This window comes from Polyodon spathula, chromosome 2, assembly GCF_017654505.1.
Source record: "Polyodon spathula isolate WHYD16114869_AA chromosome 2, ASM1765450v1, whole genome shotgun sequence".
Classification (NCBI taxonomy): domain Eukaryota; kingdom Metazoa; phylum Chordata; class Actinopteri; order Acipenseriformes; family Polyodontidae; genus Polyodon; species Polyodon spathula.
The window spans coordinates 19,334,835-19,351,452 of record NC_054535.1 but is presented as its reverse complement, the minus strand read 5'-3'; the positions used below and the strand labels follow the sequence as shown (position 1 = coordinate 19,351,452).

The 16,618-nt window shown below is 37.2% G+C and overlaps 1 protein-coding gene across 2 annotated transcripts in view; it reads left to right on the top strand.

Moving 5' to 3' along the window:
• Positions 1–4,378: 4,378 nt before the first annotated feature.
• LOC121331113 (RING finger protein 24) overlaps positions 4,379–16,618 on the top strand; it is a 44,130-nt gene continuing 31,890 nt past the window's right edge. Inside the window, exon 1 of one of the 2 annotated variants that reach the window (XM_041278321.1) lies at positions 4,379–4,768. The gene's annotated coding sequence lies outside the window, so the exon portion shown is untranslated. The remainder of the gene's footprint in view (positions 4,769–16,618) is intronic. The other variant, XM_041278329.1, reaches the window with a different exon arrangement.

Below are 16,618 nucleotides of genomic sequence, written 5' to 3'. Positions count from 1 at the left end.
TAATAAACACTATTGTAATCAACGCAATATTGTACCAAGTACTTTATTTTTAGTTCCACAGCAAAACATTTTTCCAAGCCCCGTGGAAGTGATATTAAAAAGCTTGGACTGTATCTGAAAATCATCTATACAGTAACTGACACAGGACAATTAGAGCCAGACTGCATTTTTATTCCATATGGCTTGGGGTTGTAAATCCATTGATGCATGTGTACCCTGACCTTGACATTTTCTCAATTGGCCTGGTTTTATCTTGAACAGTATCGAAAATGCTTTTTAATATTGTGTATCACATTACAGTGACAGGTAATCAATATACTGGGCATTAGTGTGTCCTGGAAACAGTAATTGGCTTTTATACAGATGTATATGTGTTTCCTGAATGCTGCTAATCAGAACGTTATTTTACGCATTTATTGTTAATTGTATTTTTTTTTTTTTTTAAATGCAACCTGAACCAGTATTTTAAACTTGTCTAATGCCAAATTCCTATTTTTTTCATTTGTATCAAATCCCATGTAGGCCCACAATTCTGATTGCTTTAAGGTCTTTGATCACATGACCTTACAACACTGGAAGCTGTACTAATGAGAAAGATGGAATGTGACAATTTGGCTCCAATGGGGCAGGTCAGAGCTCTGCTGGTAAATGTGTATTATGATTAGGGCTTCTGATTTTTGGTTTTAACCAATAGAACCTGATAAAACACCCCTGATACAAAAATAAATAAATAAATAAATGAAATAGCCAATAAAGTCCGGAAAAATTGTTGAAATGGTTGATCAAGGGTGCGTTTCGCATTTGGACCGCAACAGAACCGGGTTAAGCGACCATTGACCAAGAACCTGCGAAAATGTAGTCGCATCAGTTATGAGTATTACTGATAAACCAACAGATTGGTTATGTTTATAACACTGACTAATGTCACAGATATGTTTGTCAGACGTTCTATACCAATACATAATGCAAAATATATCTCTAGACGTCTCTAGGCAAACGTGTTATAATAATAATGTTGGATGCCCCGATCACTCCAGCGCACACATTTGGTCCTGCAGTGGATGAGATGCTACAGCGCTCTCACTGCGCACTGGAATCCACTAAGGATCTGGTTCAGTGCTTCCCAAGCAACCACCTCCAGTATGTAAACCAGTGGCAAACTGGAGCCCTCAAGCCCAGCAGCCTCAAAGACTGGCACAGTCGGAAGCGACCACTGCCAGAGGTGATTTTCGGGACAGGCCAGAAACTGCTTACGTGGAGGTCATAAAAGGGTCTGTCGTCCTTCGCAGAGACAGAAGGCGCAGGCCTAGGGCCCCTTCTCAGGGAGCCATCTGACTACTGGCGTCAGTGCACCACAGATGTCCACAGAAATCTGCCATAAGGTCCCCGACTGGCCTTGCAAATTTGTGGACTTTATTCCAGGGTGCATCTGACAAGGACGTATGGAGTACAGCGGTGTAGGCTACTCCCCATACCTTCACTAGGTTCTACAGACTTAATGTTGTGCGTCCTCTAAATCCTGGTTTTGGAACTAGTGTTAAGGGCAGCTTCTCAGTCAACCCTTAAACAGGCATAGCGTTGAAAATTTCCCTCCATTTTTCCCCCCAGCTACTTGTTACTAGGGATCCAAATGGTAACGCACAGGGCAGCCTTTCTGCTTATCCTTGTAGAATTCCGGTTGTTCTGCAATCTTGCCATTGCAATGACTTTGGTACACTCACCCGTTTGGTAATGGTTAAATATTGTACTTGAAAGGAAACATTAGGCTATTATCATAACCTTGGCTCCCTGAAATAGAAACCATTAACCTACAAAACCACTGCCTCCATGATTGCAGGAGGCTTGATGGAAAAATGACAAGGGTGGGCCAGAACTGAGTCACATGCTCAAAGAGCAGCTTTGGTATACAATATTCAGAATTCGGGTCTTTAGGAGGTAAATACCCATTTGGTAATGGTTAAATTTCTATTTCAGGGAGCCAGGGTTATGATAATAACCTAATGTTATCAAGCTTCTTGTACATCGTTGGCTCCCAGCATCTAATATATCTTAATGGTTATATTATAGACTGCCTAGGAATAGCCAGAAACATGTGACTAATGTTTTGATTTTCAATTTTAAAAAAAAAAGTGTATGGATGAATCCATTCACTTGCAATGTGTGTTGGTGACTTGATTCTTGACCCTTAGGATTTCTCTGTGCCGTCAACCTAACTTATCAATTTTCCATATTGATTGTGGTCAATAAAGCAAAAGAAGAATAATTGTTTGTTTTTATTGTAAGACCACATTTTTGTACAGTAGTTCAAAGTAACATGACAAAATGTAAGAGTGGAGCTAATTCACCCCCATAAATTAGCATTAAATTATGGACAGCATTTTATTTTTTACTCATGACTTCAAGATAACGTTGCATTTTACTCCGTGTATAAACTGGGGAGTAAATTACTCAATGACCCAAACCCATGTCTGAAGCACTGACTGTCATTATAAAGACTATTTATAAACACTAGAACTGAACCCATGCAAGAATGTAACAATCAGAACTGTATCAACAGTGTGTCTCTCCTGAATGTTCTGTTTAGAGGCATTGTGCTCAATGTTATTTTTATCATCCCGAGTACAATAGGCAGCAAGAAACTACTGCCATGTTCAATAGCCTGAAATATAAACAAATGTATTTATTGCATAAACTATGGGGTGCCATGTGTTTAAAAAAAAAAAAAAAGCGTTTATATTTTAAAAAGTCTTTTTCCAGATTTAACTTAAAACCTCTTTCCCCCCCAGATTTATAAATGTTGTGAATATATATTATATATTGCAATAGATTCCGCCACTCACATGGTTCGTTGCCCCTTTGATTCAGACCCAGGACACAAGAAATGGAGTTTAAAGCGCTTACACGCTATTTTCAACACACACAAACAGAAACAATATACAAACGAAATAAACAAAACAAAACACCTAGCTCCTATTCAGAGTATTAACTATCACACCGTGACCTAACTAACAGAGGACCGGACAGCTAACCTATTTACCGGTTCACAAAAAGACATACCCTTTCGGCAACACGACACTTTACGGTTGCCTTGCCGCAACCGAGCTCTTCACTCACAGCAGCCCCGAACAGCCTGGCTGCTCTCTATAAATACCCTGCACCTGGGTTTAATTTAACGATAGCTACGCGGTGCAGGGGATAATTAATAATAAAACAATTAACAAAATGTGCATACGCACATGTTTTCTGCAGGGAGGATATTAACCCCCTCCCTGCTGTATTACAATATATATATATATATATATATATATATATATATATATATATATATTATATATATATATATATAATATATATAATATATATTTATAAATTTATAACTCTCATTAACAAGAATTTAATTTAGCTAAATAAATAACTGATCCCAAATAATAATAATAATAATAATAATAATAATAATAATAATAATAATAATAATAATAATAATAATACATTTACATATTATTAGGTATGGAAAAATGACACTAGGGGTGAAGTGGGTCAGTCACAAAATGTACAGATCAAGTCCGGGTCCCGGGTTTAATGCCTTTGGAACAGCATTTGTGCTGAATTCCTAGACACAGTGCAATGTTACAGTTTAACACCACAATCAAACCATAGCACATCAGCCGACCCTGCCGCATTATTTTACAATGTCTTACACTCGCTCGCAGTTCGGGGAAACAGTAATTTTATTATTATGATGATGATGATGATGATGATGATGATGATGATGATGATGATGATGATGATGATGTAAATATACCCCAACATAGGAAATGCCAGTTGTCCTGTTTTTATTTTACATTTTGAAAAGGTGGTCCTACTTGACACTCATTATCCCATTATAACTCAGAATGTGATCTGGGGTTTACATTAATAGCTTATCCAGTTACCAGAATTCCTTGATCGAATTAAAGCCTTATTATGTACATGCACAAGTAAGACCAGTGGTGGTCTCCCATATATTTTAATACTAATAATTTAATTACTTAAATATAAGTCCGTGTCACATTTCACATGCACAAAAAACAGGCAAAATCCCACTCGTCTCTGGGACTGCACGCTATTCCTTCATTTTTTGAAGAGGCTTATTTTCTGTTTTTACCGTTTGACTAAACTGTGGAAGGTTGCAGTTAACATATACTAAGCTCTATTTTAGGGTACACTTGCGCACGGTTGTGATGCACTTCAGCACTAATTTGATGCGGGAGGGCGATGTGAAACCTTACCACTACACAGGGTACTACCGAATGTGGATTTTTCATTCCTGAGCGATGACGTTAAACTCCCCTCCTCCCTCCCTCCGTCCCTCCATCCCTCCTTCCCATGTCTCACTAACTCTTTCCTCTGTCTCCCGCTTATGCCTGCCTTTCTGCCCTCGATAACGAACCGGCAAGTAGGAGTGACCTGGTTGTGTGCGCTACGTGCAAAACCGAAACAGAAGGAGATGTTAAGTACCAAAATCTCAACAGAGCTTTAGAAATCAGTGCCAGATGACACAGGCAGTAGTGCGAACTGCGATCAGAATCATTGATTGATAATTTTGCTATTCTATCACGATTTCAAGTTTAAGCATATCGTCTTCTGTTCTTGCTGCTGAAAAAAAATATTACAACGTTCCGGTGCATGGTCAAAATTGAAAGAGTTATTTACGGAGGAGAAAACTATTTCAGTTCCCTGTACTGTTTTTTGTCGTACAGAAGAGAACGTGGAACCGCTGCAGATATTGGTAAGTTCGTATAATGTTCGTGTAGTAACATAAGGCGGAAGTTGAGAACTTAAAAAAAATTAAAAATTTACATGTGATTAATATGGGTTGTCTTGTAGCTTTTTACACTTGAACCATATAATAGTTTATTACAGAGAACATCAGTGTAAACATGTATAAGGCATCAACTGATCATAACATGTATTCACAATGTTGTGTATATCCATGTGCTGACGTAGTGCAGTGCGCCGCATAGCAGGATTAATATGGTTTATTAATACATTACCCTCATCCATAGTAAATAAATGCTGTTTGATACTTACTCTTACCATAAGCAAACGTTCATTTACTCGGATTAAATCGTTTTGTTTACTACAGATATGTGCTTGACTGCTAAATCATATTTGATTGCAGTTTGTCTAGTATCTAATCTATTATGTTTTAAATAGCTAATCTTTATTTTATTTGTTTTGTGTGTGCCGTACACTTACAATATTGGAAAGCAGTGAAAAACAGAAAAGTATTACAATTTGAATAGGCTACTGTTTGTGTATTGCATGCACATTTAATGCAGTTTATAACATGCTTTCTAGCCGTTATTAAAGTCTACATCGTATGTTCATTGATAAATGTCGCATCTCTAAATTCCAAAATGCTTTTTTTTAATGAAAGGGTGTGGGTGCGCTCGGCGAAGGTTCTAGATGTATTGCTTGCCCCTCCCCAGTCTGCGAGGGAGCGTTTTTTGTATTAACCATGTTGGACTGCAAATAAATATAAGCACATTGCCGGATATTGTATCTGTATTTTTAACATACAGATACGTGTCCGATTCCTTTTTATGCCGTACTTAGTCCAGTGCAGTGAGTGAATGTAGATTTAAGAGGGGGGAGGGGACGATTCGACACAACGTTTCTTAACTTAACCCTTTGAGCACCAGTCGTTTTTGAGCTGCTGTGGTTCTTAAAATACCACGATGCAATGTGTGTGTACAGACACACACACTGCCCATTTGTACTATTGTACAACTGGTTGTTCGAAGATGCTTTGAAGTGCATGTGTGACTGTGCACACCACTAGTGGGTGGCTAATGCACCAGTATTTTGTCCTTTTTTTTTATTGATTTAAGTAGAGAGTCAATAACAGCTTGTTTATTTCTATGGTTGTTTTACTTGCAGTAAACACATCTGAAAAGGGGATTTTATTGCATTAATTTACAAAGGTTCACAAATATTTAAGCTGCAAGAATCCGGGGAGTTGTAGTCATGGTCAACATTTCACAGTGTGTATCATTAAAAATGTCTTGTCCAAACTAGATGGTGACTCTTTTTCACAAGGTAGTGAATGATTCTGCACTTTCTTTGCTACTTTTATATAGTAGTTGTGCTAGGACAAATATTCAAACACATAGCGTAAAATGGCTTCTGTGGTAAATACTGTCTTCATATTCCTTCATATAACAGAATTTATAAATGACTGTATTATTATGCTAATATCATGTATTATGTACTTTCCACTGTATATCAGGTATTATGCATTTCTCTATTTGAAGTATTATGGATTTTCTTGTATTTATTGCATCTTGTAAAACGCTTCGTGATGATGTTCCACTATGAAAGGCGCTATATAAAATAAAGATTGATTGATTATAAAGGACTGTATCAAAAAGAGACCCTGCAAAGGAAAACAATTAATAATTGTCAGGAAAAAAAAACAAAACATGCATTCTACTTTACTCCAATGAGAATATACTGTAATATTTTTCAAATAGTACTTATATTTTCCAGCTAATTCAGAATTAAAGAATATTAATGCTTTTAGAAACAAACTATCCAGGTAGTGTTATCAAAACAACTAGATGTTTAGAATATAAGCATGCTATGGCAAGGCAAAAGCCCTGCTGCCGATACTAGTGTGTGATGGGGAATGGCCACACCTGTGATTGCTGGCAGGGAGAGATTTAACCCCATCCCTGCCAACCTTACATTCCTACACACACACACTGTTTACAGCAACGAGGCTTCTGCCCTGCCACACATACATTTGTGTTTGGTCTTCATTAACGAAAATGAGATAAGCAACATTAGCAGTGGTCAGTCTGCTGTGTTTGAAAACTGATAACAACTGGAAAGGAATCTTTTTGAACTCATTAGCAGCAGTAGTTTAGATCAGTGGTACTCAACTGTGGCCCTTGAGATCTCATCCAGTCCAGGTTTTTACTCCAAACAGTTTCTAATGTAGTTAATTTGAAGCTGAACCAATTAAATAATTTGGGACCTGGCTGGAATAAAGACCAGGACTGGAATTGATCTCAAAAGCCAGAGTTGAGTATCACTGGTTTAGAACAGGGGTCTCCAATCCTGGTCCTGGAGGGCCGGTGTCCCTCCTGGCTTTTGTTCCCACTGTACTCTAATTACTTAATGAAACCAATTAAGTGCTTATTAGAAGCTTAATTTATCCAATTAAGTAATTTAGGGTACAGTTGGAACAAAAACCAGGGGGGACACCAGCCCCCCAGGACCAGGATTGAAGACCCCTGGTATAGAGAAGAAGATCAATACCTTGAAACAATATTCCATGGGTGGTCAACCCTGATCCCGGAGAGCCACAAATCCAGCAGGTTTTATAGGTAACCCTTAAATGATCAATTTCTGTAATTTCTGGAAAATGTAAATTGTTGATCAATTTAGCAAGTCCATTTGCTCAGTTAAATCAGAAGTTGACAGCTTTGGTGCATGATCAGCTTTTATTCCAAATTATCTCTACATTACTTAATTGAACAAATGACTACGTAAATTGAAAAAAAAAAAAAAAAAAAAAAAACAGTGCTTAACTAGTCAAAGTTAAATTGTTCAAAGTCTTTATAAATTGATGATGAAGGGTTACATATTAAACCTGCTGGATTCCAGGACCAGGGTTGGCCACCTCTGCAATATTCAGTTCCAGAGCATAATTATTTTTATTTATTTATGTATTTTGAAGAAAAGCAACACTGTAAGGTATTTCATATTATCTGTACTTGTTTCGTTTGGTAATTTATTAACTATCCTTGTATTTACATTGCTATGAATTTTTAACCCTGAGCTCTGTAGTAGCTGATTTTATAGAAAGCAGCAGTTTCTTTAAAAGGATAAGTTTGGTAACCCTAAAACAATTATTACTTAAAGCCTCTTGTACCTCCTTAGCTTGGTTGGACACCAGCTTCTATAATGCACCACCCAAGGGAAGAAAAGGGAAGGGCTTTATTATACTATTAAGCTTGGACGATAATTAAATGTGCATTTATCAATTAACAGATGCATTATCATAAATCACTTTTTAAACTCATGTTACTCTGCTTTTCATACTGTATGAAATTATTATTTTCAGTTACTTTCCACAAGTCTTGGGCTTTTTTTTTTTTTTTTTGTTCCTGTAACAATATGTATAGTAACTTGGCAGTACCACTTCACAAAAAGGAAGATATAAAAAGATTGAGAAAACAAGGAGTTTAACTGTTTTTAATAGTTTTTAATTGCTGGGTGAGGAACTCTGAAAAAGTGCTTATGTTTGTTGGTGTTACAGGGGATCCTGTAATTTCAGGGCATGAAGTTAAGGTCATAAAGGGCAAGGCAATATTGCCTTCACTGGGTGTGAAAATTCAGGGCACCAAGGCAGTTCCAGGGGGCAAAAAAGGCAAAACATAAATCCAACCCCAGAGCACCAAGGCGATTTCATACTCCTTTCATAAAACAACAACAAAAAAAAAAAAAAAATACTGGAGAGCCTATATGTTGATGAAATAGTAATTTAAAAAAATACACAAATCATGTTTTTCTGAGTGATTCACATACTAATTGTTACAAAAAATAAAATATAGGTCACTTCTCCATTGCAAAAATCAAATGATATAAAAAAATAAAATTTAAAAAAACATAAACTTTCATAATGAAAAAATACAATGGATAATTTTACAAAAAATAAATAATCAACTTAGTCACACACCACTAACTAATACATAGATTAGAGGCTTAGATTCAGCCTTAGTGCTACAACAGCACTAAGCAATGGCAATGAAGGGAAAGTTAAAAAAGATTTTCAGTAAAACTGTACGATTTACCCATGGCTGGAGTTCAATAACGATGGTGGTCAAATGAGTCTGCAGTGTAGTTTGCTAACCACTGTTACAAAACCTGTACAAACAGTGCGGCTTTGAAAAAAAAAAAACTAGAAATAGCAACTTCGTCAGGCAATGGAGAGTGCCCTGCAGCACAATGATGAACAGCTGGATGTTGACATTTGAGACTATGTAGTTTCACAGTTCTTGAAATATGCAGTTGCAAAGGATTGGCACTTTTGTTGTGCTGCATTGCTAGAAACTCGATTCAGGAAAAAAACAAACAAACAAACAAACAAAAAAGTATGTTGTTTTTAAGCATACGCATTGTAACCCCTTCGTGAAAGCGCACGTTTTACTAGTTAAAAAGCAGAACTACGTAAGGTAGTGAATATTGCAGTGCACGAGTGGGGTCAGTCGGGCTCCTAGGTGACGTAGTTGCATACAAAGACATAATCCCGATACACGCTCCTTACAAAGGAGCCGGCTCTCCTGTATAGAGGTATCGGAGCCATGCTTTAGGGTGAGAGGACCCGGGTTCGCGTCTGCCCTCCGCCTGTGCATTGATTTTCTCGCCCTGTGTGATTGCTTACCTGCGCCCTCCGCCTGTGCATTGATTTTCTCGCCCTGTGTGATTGCTTCAAAAAATATGTGTTAAAAAAAAAAAAAAAAAAAAAAAAAAAAAAAAAAAAAAAGTGAAAATAGAAGTCGATACACTTCTGACGATTGTGTTTTGTTCACTATGTAATCTCTCCTACTTCTTTCCTTATAATGCAGGGAGCTGCTACTTGAACCATGTCACAGCTACTTGCGCAGTTATTTATTTATTTTTTGGGGTGTAAGAATTTGAGCAAAACTAGTGATCTGCTTATTGTGTGCTATTTTTAAGTGTTGGTGTTTTGTGGTAATAACACCGAATTACAAAACAGCAACGGTCATTGAAATGTCTATATAAATTAGCAATTTATACACGCTGAGAGTTGAAAGGGGTTAGAATGTGAATTTTCCGAGTTGCAATTTAAGGTATTGCAATTTTTAGCCTGTTCTGTCAGAGTTCAATTTCATTTTGTCTAATCCCATCCTTTCTGCAATACTTGACAACTGTAAATTGACATTAATATTACTATTATTGCCGGGGACGAATTGTTGTGCACCCATTGTTTACCTGAACATTAAGTAAATACTAGAACACTTCGCTGCTGATTTAGACAGCTCTTCTTCCTCTTTAAATGTTTTTGGAGTTGGCACAGGGTTCACAGACCAAAATTTACAGTGACACTGCCAGTGAATACGTGTGATTGGAAAATCCTGGGAGCGCGGTCATACTGAGCTCAGTCTAACAGTGTTCCTCCCTCTGTTTGCCCAATAATACAGTACGTCTTTCTCATGGCTTAGTGCCGGGAGGTGCACAGTAAAAAGAATGGCAACAATAATAAATTATTATAATTTACTAGTTTTATCGCAGGATGAGATTAGACAGAATTAAATTAAATTGTGACAGAACGGGCCAGTTGACGCGGAGCAAGTTTGTGTTTGTATCTGTTGTGCTGGTGCTGAGGGACACCGGCAGCAATGTCTGGGGGGTTTACAGGCAACTTTTACCGTCAGTTTTTGTTTTAAATTTGGGAGGCATTGTGGCAAGCAGCTTGGGCACTTCGGCAATTGCAGCCGGTGCCATCAGTTATTTCGGTCCCTGTAATTTCATTAATCCATTATCCTTTACTGCAGTATGCTGAAATCTGCATTGATAGAGCGCTCCCAAGATGACTGTTCTGAAAATCTACATTATATGAGCTTCTTAATAAAATTATCATACACAGCGATTCTTAATAGAATTATCGAACACAGCTCTCATTGCGAAAAGACAGTTTCAGTTGCTTGCAAACCAGCAGCTTAACAACAGTTGAAACAATCACATATGCCTAAAATAGGCAAAAAAGGATTTTCCATTGAAACCTTGAAAACTCATAAAAACGTATTTGCTTACATTGTTACATAGTCAAGTTTATTAACCTTACAAATCCATGTATAATTCTGTTGTTGCTATTAAAATGCTTGCAGTCCTACATTCAGGAAATGAGTATGGCAGGGTGCTGTAATGGAGAGAAATATGTGAACTTGTGACAAGTTTATTTTCATTATTTGTTTGTTTAGCAGGCAAGTTACAGAGACTAGGGTGTGTGAGCTATGCATGATGATGCAGAGTCACTTACAACAACAAGGAGGTTAAATGACAGTCAGTTTGAGCCAGGATTTGAACCAGGGACCTTCTCATTACACACCTTTTTCTTTAACCACTGGACCACACAGCCTCCAGTAGACTTGGTAGTTGGTCTTTGAACACAAATATTTTAATACTGGACATATCTAATATTTGTTTCACCAAAGTGGTCACTGTTGACATCATATCCTGTTATACAGTTGGTCTTTATTACTGGTTTGACAGTGTTGCCAAGTTGCCTTCCTTTCCTTTAATTCATGTTCATTTTCAACCCAACGCCACCTCCATCTGCTACTATAGCTAGAAGCTGAAAAGTCAACTAGAAAACTACCATTGTTACTTGTTTGACCTTTGCAGATTTTATTTTTGGTTTGGTTTATCCTGCCAGATTTTTGTTTTGTTAAATACTCTATTGAGGGCAACATGTAATTGATGGTTCTGCATTACACTAAAATGAACTAGCTTCCTTATGCAGACGCCTTGAGGCAATACAGCCTTCTAACCCTTGGCTCATAAATCTGATGTGACAGCAGCCAAGATGTGGCCAGTGACGTCTGGAACTATTTGCTGCTCTGTACTTACTGGGGCATTCCATTTTGAGGCAGTGTCGTCCAGTGTTTAAAGTCCAGGGCTTGTAAACAGAATGTCATCGGTTTAAATCCCGCCTTTGCCACTGACTGACTCACTGTGTGACCCTGAGCAAGTCACCTACACTCCTTGTGCTCCATCCTGCGGATCAGATGTTAAATCAATGTCCTATTGTAAGTGACTCCGTATAATGCACAGTTCACAGCCTACCTCTGTAAAGCACTTTGTGATGGTGGGCCACTATGAAAGGCGCTATATAAAAAAAAGATTATTATTATTTATTTATTTATTTTAAAGTTTGATAATTCTTCAATATAGGACTACTGAACTTGAAAGCCCAAGATTTTTTGTTAATTAAATTCAGTGTATTCTGACAGACAGTGATAGGCATGCTGTTGTTGATGTAGCAAACGTCCATTTTCATTAAGTGGACCAATCAAAACAAAACCAAGTATCCTTATTAATGTAAGATTGAGGATTGGAACAGGCCCACAGTCTTAAAGCATTACCACCTATGTTGTTAATATGTTATTAATATAGGGGTCCATTTGAACCCATTTTCATAAGAGGTTTATTTCAGAGCTTGGCTGTAGTTTCTAATCACACACACACACATGCTTAACGTACATTATGAATAGGTAACAGCATTACTTCTTCCTACAATATTGGCCGCTTTTGTTATCTCCATGAAGGATCCTGGAAAAACAACTGAGAATCTGCCATTAATCTGTGGGACAGTGTCGCTCACTTAATACAAGCGTGGCGAGGAAAACCAAAAAACCCTAACCATTTAATTATATGGAAACCTCTGTGAATCCGTGGCTAAGCGGACCGCCTTCCTCCATACATCTAGCTGAAGGTCTCATTATGGTCACAGAGAGGGTTACACAGTAATGTTAATACAGCCTCCAGTCTGTTCTTGAAGGATCCGATAGTCTCTGCTTCAACAGCTCTGTCTGGCAGCCTGTTACAATGGTTCAGTACCCTTTCTGTGAAAACGCTCCTTCTCCCCTCGGTTCTGAATGCCCTTCAGCTTTCATCTATGGCCCCTGGTTCTGCTCTCTGTGACCTGTGAAAAATAATTCTCAGCAGTTCCTTTGTTAAACACCTTGACACTTTTAAATACGTCTATTAAGTCACATCTGGCTCTCCTCCTTTCTAGGCTCTACAGATTCAGCTCTTTCAGTCTTCATATGACATACAATTCAATCCTGGAATTAATCCTGTTGCTCTCCTCTGTACTCTCTCTAATGCCGCAATGTCTTTTTTATGATATGGGGACCAGAACTGGACACAATATTCTAGGTGTGGTTGTACCAGTACATTGTATAATTTTAATAGGCCCTATAACTTCTCTTGATTTAAATTCAGCTGTCCTGGCTATATAACTTAACATTCAATTTCCTTTTTTTTATAGCTTCTCTGCACTGTCTAGTTGGCTTAGGAGATTCATCCACTACTACCCCCAAGTCCTTTTCATGCATAGCCTCCTCTATTTTGTTACTATTCATGTACTTGCCTCTAATGTTTCTGTTACCTATGTGTAAGACTTTACATTTTATTCACATTAAATTTCATCTGCCATGTGTCAGCCCAAGCTTCAATCTTGTTTAAATCTCTTTATGTTGTTACAAGTTGCTTCCCGGTTTTGAATCATCTGCAAATTTGCATAGTTTACTGATTATGTCTTGGTCCAAATCATTTTTTATAGATTAAGAATAGCAATGGTACCAATACTGATCCCTATGGTACCCCACTTGTTATGTTACTCCATTTTGATTCCTGGCCTCTAATTACACTGTGTAACAATTTTTTTTTTGTTTTTTTTGTTCCTGGGTAGTAAGTGTTATTTTCTAATTGCTTATGCCTCAAAAGTATAGAACATGGCTATTATTCCCCACAAACTTAGCTTTTGTGACCAGGACAGTAATATTTCAAAATATCAGTATTTCCAATGGGAAAATTGGCAAATGTGTGTCTTTTCGTTCACATAAAGTCAGAAAAAAAACAACATATGAATCCAAATTAACATGTATTTATACTAAAGTAATACAAAGGTGACTACAAAAGATTTAGAAGTGAGCAGGTTTTCGAGATTTACAATTATACTGTAAATACAGTCTAATAAATACAGATACAGAACAGAAATCTAATAAATTAGTTAAACAAGATCTACCCTTCTTAAAGCCATGTTGGCTGACTTCTATAATGTTGTTACAATATTCCCCCATTTTGGTCCTCCTTATAGTTTCCATGATATTACATATGATTGATGTTAAACTTATAGGTGTGTAGTTCCCAGGGTCAAATTTGTTTCTGTTTTTAAATATAGGAACAACATTGCTCATTTTCCAGTCCAATGGTTGGCGCCATTGTTTATAGATGTATTGAATATATAACATATTGGTTTAAAAAATATGTTCTCTAGTTTCCCTAAGGACTCCTGGACAGATTCTGTCGGGCCCTCAGGATTTGTTTATTTTAAGTCCTGTTAGCTCCCTTAATACTTCATTATACTCTATAATAAACTCTGGTAATGATGTTTGTGTACATTCTGTTAACCTTGGTATACTTGTGCAACATATTGATTAAGTACATCTGTGATTTGGTAGTCTTCACTCTCTGAATCACCCCGTTACAGTTTTTAACATTAGTTCATGTAACTGAAAATTAATATATTTTTATTATTTTTGGAGATGCCTTCTTCAGACCATAGAGCACAACAGCTGCATGTAATAAACTCCTGTTTTATTAATATAGGGGTCCATTTGAACCCATTTTCATAAGAGGTTTATTTCAGAGCTTGGCTGTAGTTTCTAATCACACACACACACACATTTTAACGTACATTATGAATAGCTAACAACATTACTTCTTCCTACAATATTGGCTGCTTTTGTTATCTCCATGAAGGATCCTGGAAAAAGAACTGAGAATCTGCCATTAATCTGCAGAGACACTGTCTGATTGCACCTTCCTTCCCTTGGTGACACTCTTTTATATAGTCTTATGGATATCACACGAGCGGCAATTGTACTCAGACGTGATTTGCCACTTACAACCAACCTCGTAGACAATGGAGGTACCAGGAAATTAATAAATAAAGTTTAACGACTACTAATACATTATTTTATTATTTCTACATTGTGTCTAATTATATAGTACATTGGTATAAGTGATGCAGTAACATATAATGAGCTTATTTGTAACAGTTAAAAAAGGAGCTGTGTTTCACCCAAATCACGGCACTTGGGGTCCTTTTGTACCCCAGCAGTACGTTTTATGCTGCCATAGTTTTTTTTCATTTCTAATAAATAATTTACTCCTAGGACTTTATAAGAAACTATGTCTACAATACTCTGATAGAAAGTTTTGATTGTGGATAAAAATTCTAACTTTTTATGAATTAATTTTTATTGGGTCCAAGATTTGCGGATTTCTCCGCCTTGTATTTTGCTGACAAATAGTTCGCTATTCATGGATATTTCCCAAAAACTGAAAGTGAAACTAAAAAACCAGTTTCCCAAAAACTGAAAGTGAAACTAAAAAAACAGTTTCCCAAAAACTGAAAGTGAAACCACAAAGGTGATTTCCTGAAAATCTGTTGGGTTTCCATAAAAACAATCATGATTTCATGTGTAGTCAGTCACCTATAGGTATATGACTACACGTCAAATGTAGAGGAGAGTGGCGTTTGATTAGGGCACTCAGAAATTGTAATGCTCAAGTACTCGTCTCGAGCAACAGTAAATCCCACCCCTACTATCAAAGACCTCACACTTTTAAATCTCTGAGGCTGATTTTTTAATATCAGTCACAGTGCTCTTTAAAATTTCAAAATATTGTGCTATTTTATCACTGGTAATCGCCTTTTCCAGAAAGTATTTCCAACTTTTTTAAATTGTAAGCACAACTCGCTTTCGCTTTCCTGTAGCCATTTTGCATTAACGCTGTACAGTGGGTGATATTCGTCTCTTTTTAAAAATTATTATGAATTTTTAAACCATATAATTTTAGGCAAAAAGTGTGTGTGTGTATGTGTGTGTATGTGTGTAGATATGGTTTAAACACTGGCATTGCAAAGCGTTTAAACATTAATAAAAAATTACCAAAAGCACATCCCTATACAACAGGTGAGACATCTGAAGCTGAGGATCACCATTCAGGTACAGAACAAGAGACCCATGGTAATCTTAGTGATGAGGGTGATGGACAAGCAGAGCAAGATAGTCCACCTCCAAATCAAGCATCACTATAGGCTAGAGGATGTGGAAGAGGCCGAGGGAGCCTTGCAGAAATTACATGATTGGTAGTAATGGAAATGTATCTAAAAGTTTGCCTGCAGTGAAAACAATAGCATAACATTGCAGTAGAGTGAAAATGTGTTATGTGATGAACATTATTCACATGTGAATATGACATCATTCACTCTGTTACTAGAGATGGGCAAGTAACATCTGTAAAGGTGGCTGAGCTCATCATTTCCCCTGAAATACTGAATATCAAACAAATAAAGAAGCTAGACATGTTGAAAGAGTGGAATGATGCCCACCCAGAAAACCAGAAACAGTTGACTGAGACAAATATTACTGAAGTGAAGGCATTCATTGGACTTCTGCTACTTGGAGGATTCGGCAGAGGTCACCTGGAGTCCCTGTTTTCAAGAGAATCTTGAGATTCCTAAGATTTGACAACAAACAGACAAAACAGGAAAAAAGACAACTGATAAACTAGCAGCAATCTGTGATGTCTGGGAAATGTTTGTTGACAGGCTCAAGAAGCCCTACATCCTGGGTTCTGACATGACATTTGATGAGCAGCTTGTCCTGTTCCGAGGGAGGTGTCCTTTCAGGTAGTACATGCCCAGTAAGCCTGCAAAGTATGCCATCAAAATATGGTGAAACTGCAGTGCAGCTACATCCTATCCTTTTGAATGATGAAATGTGACTAGGCAGACAACCAGGAGAAG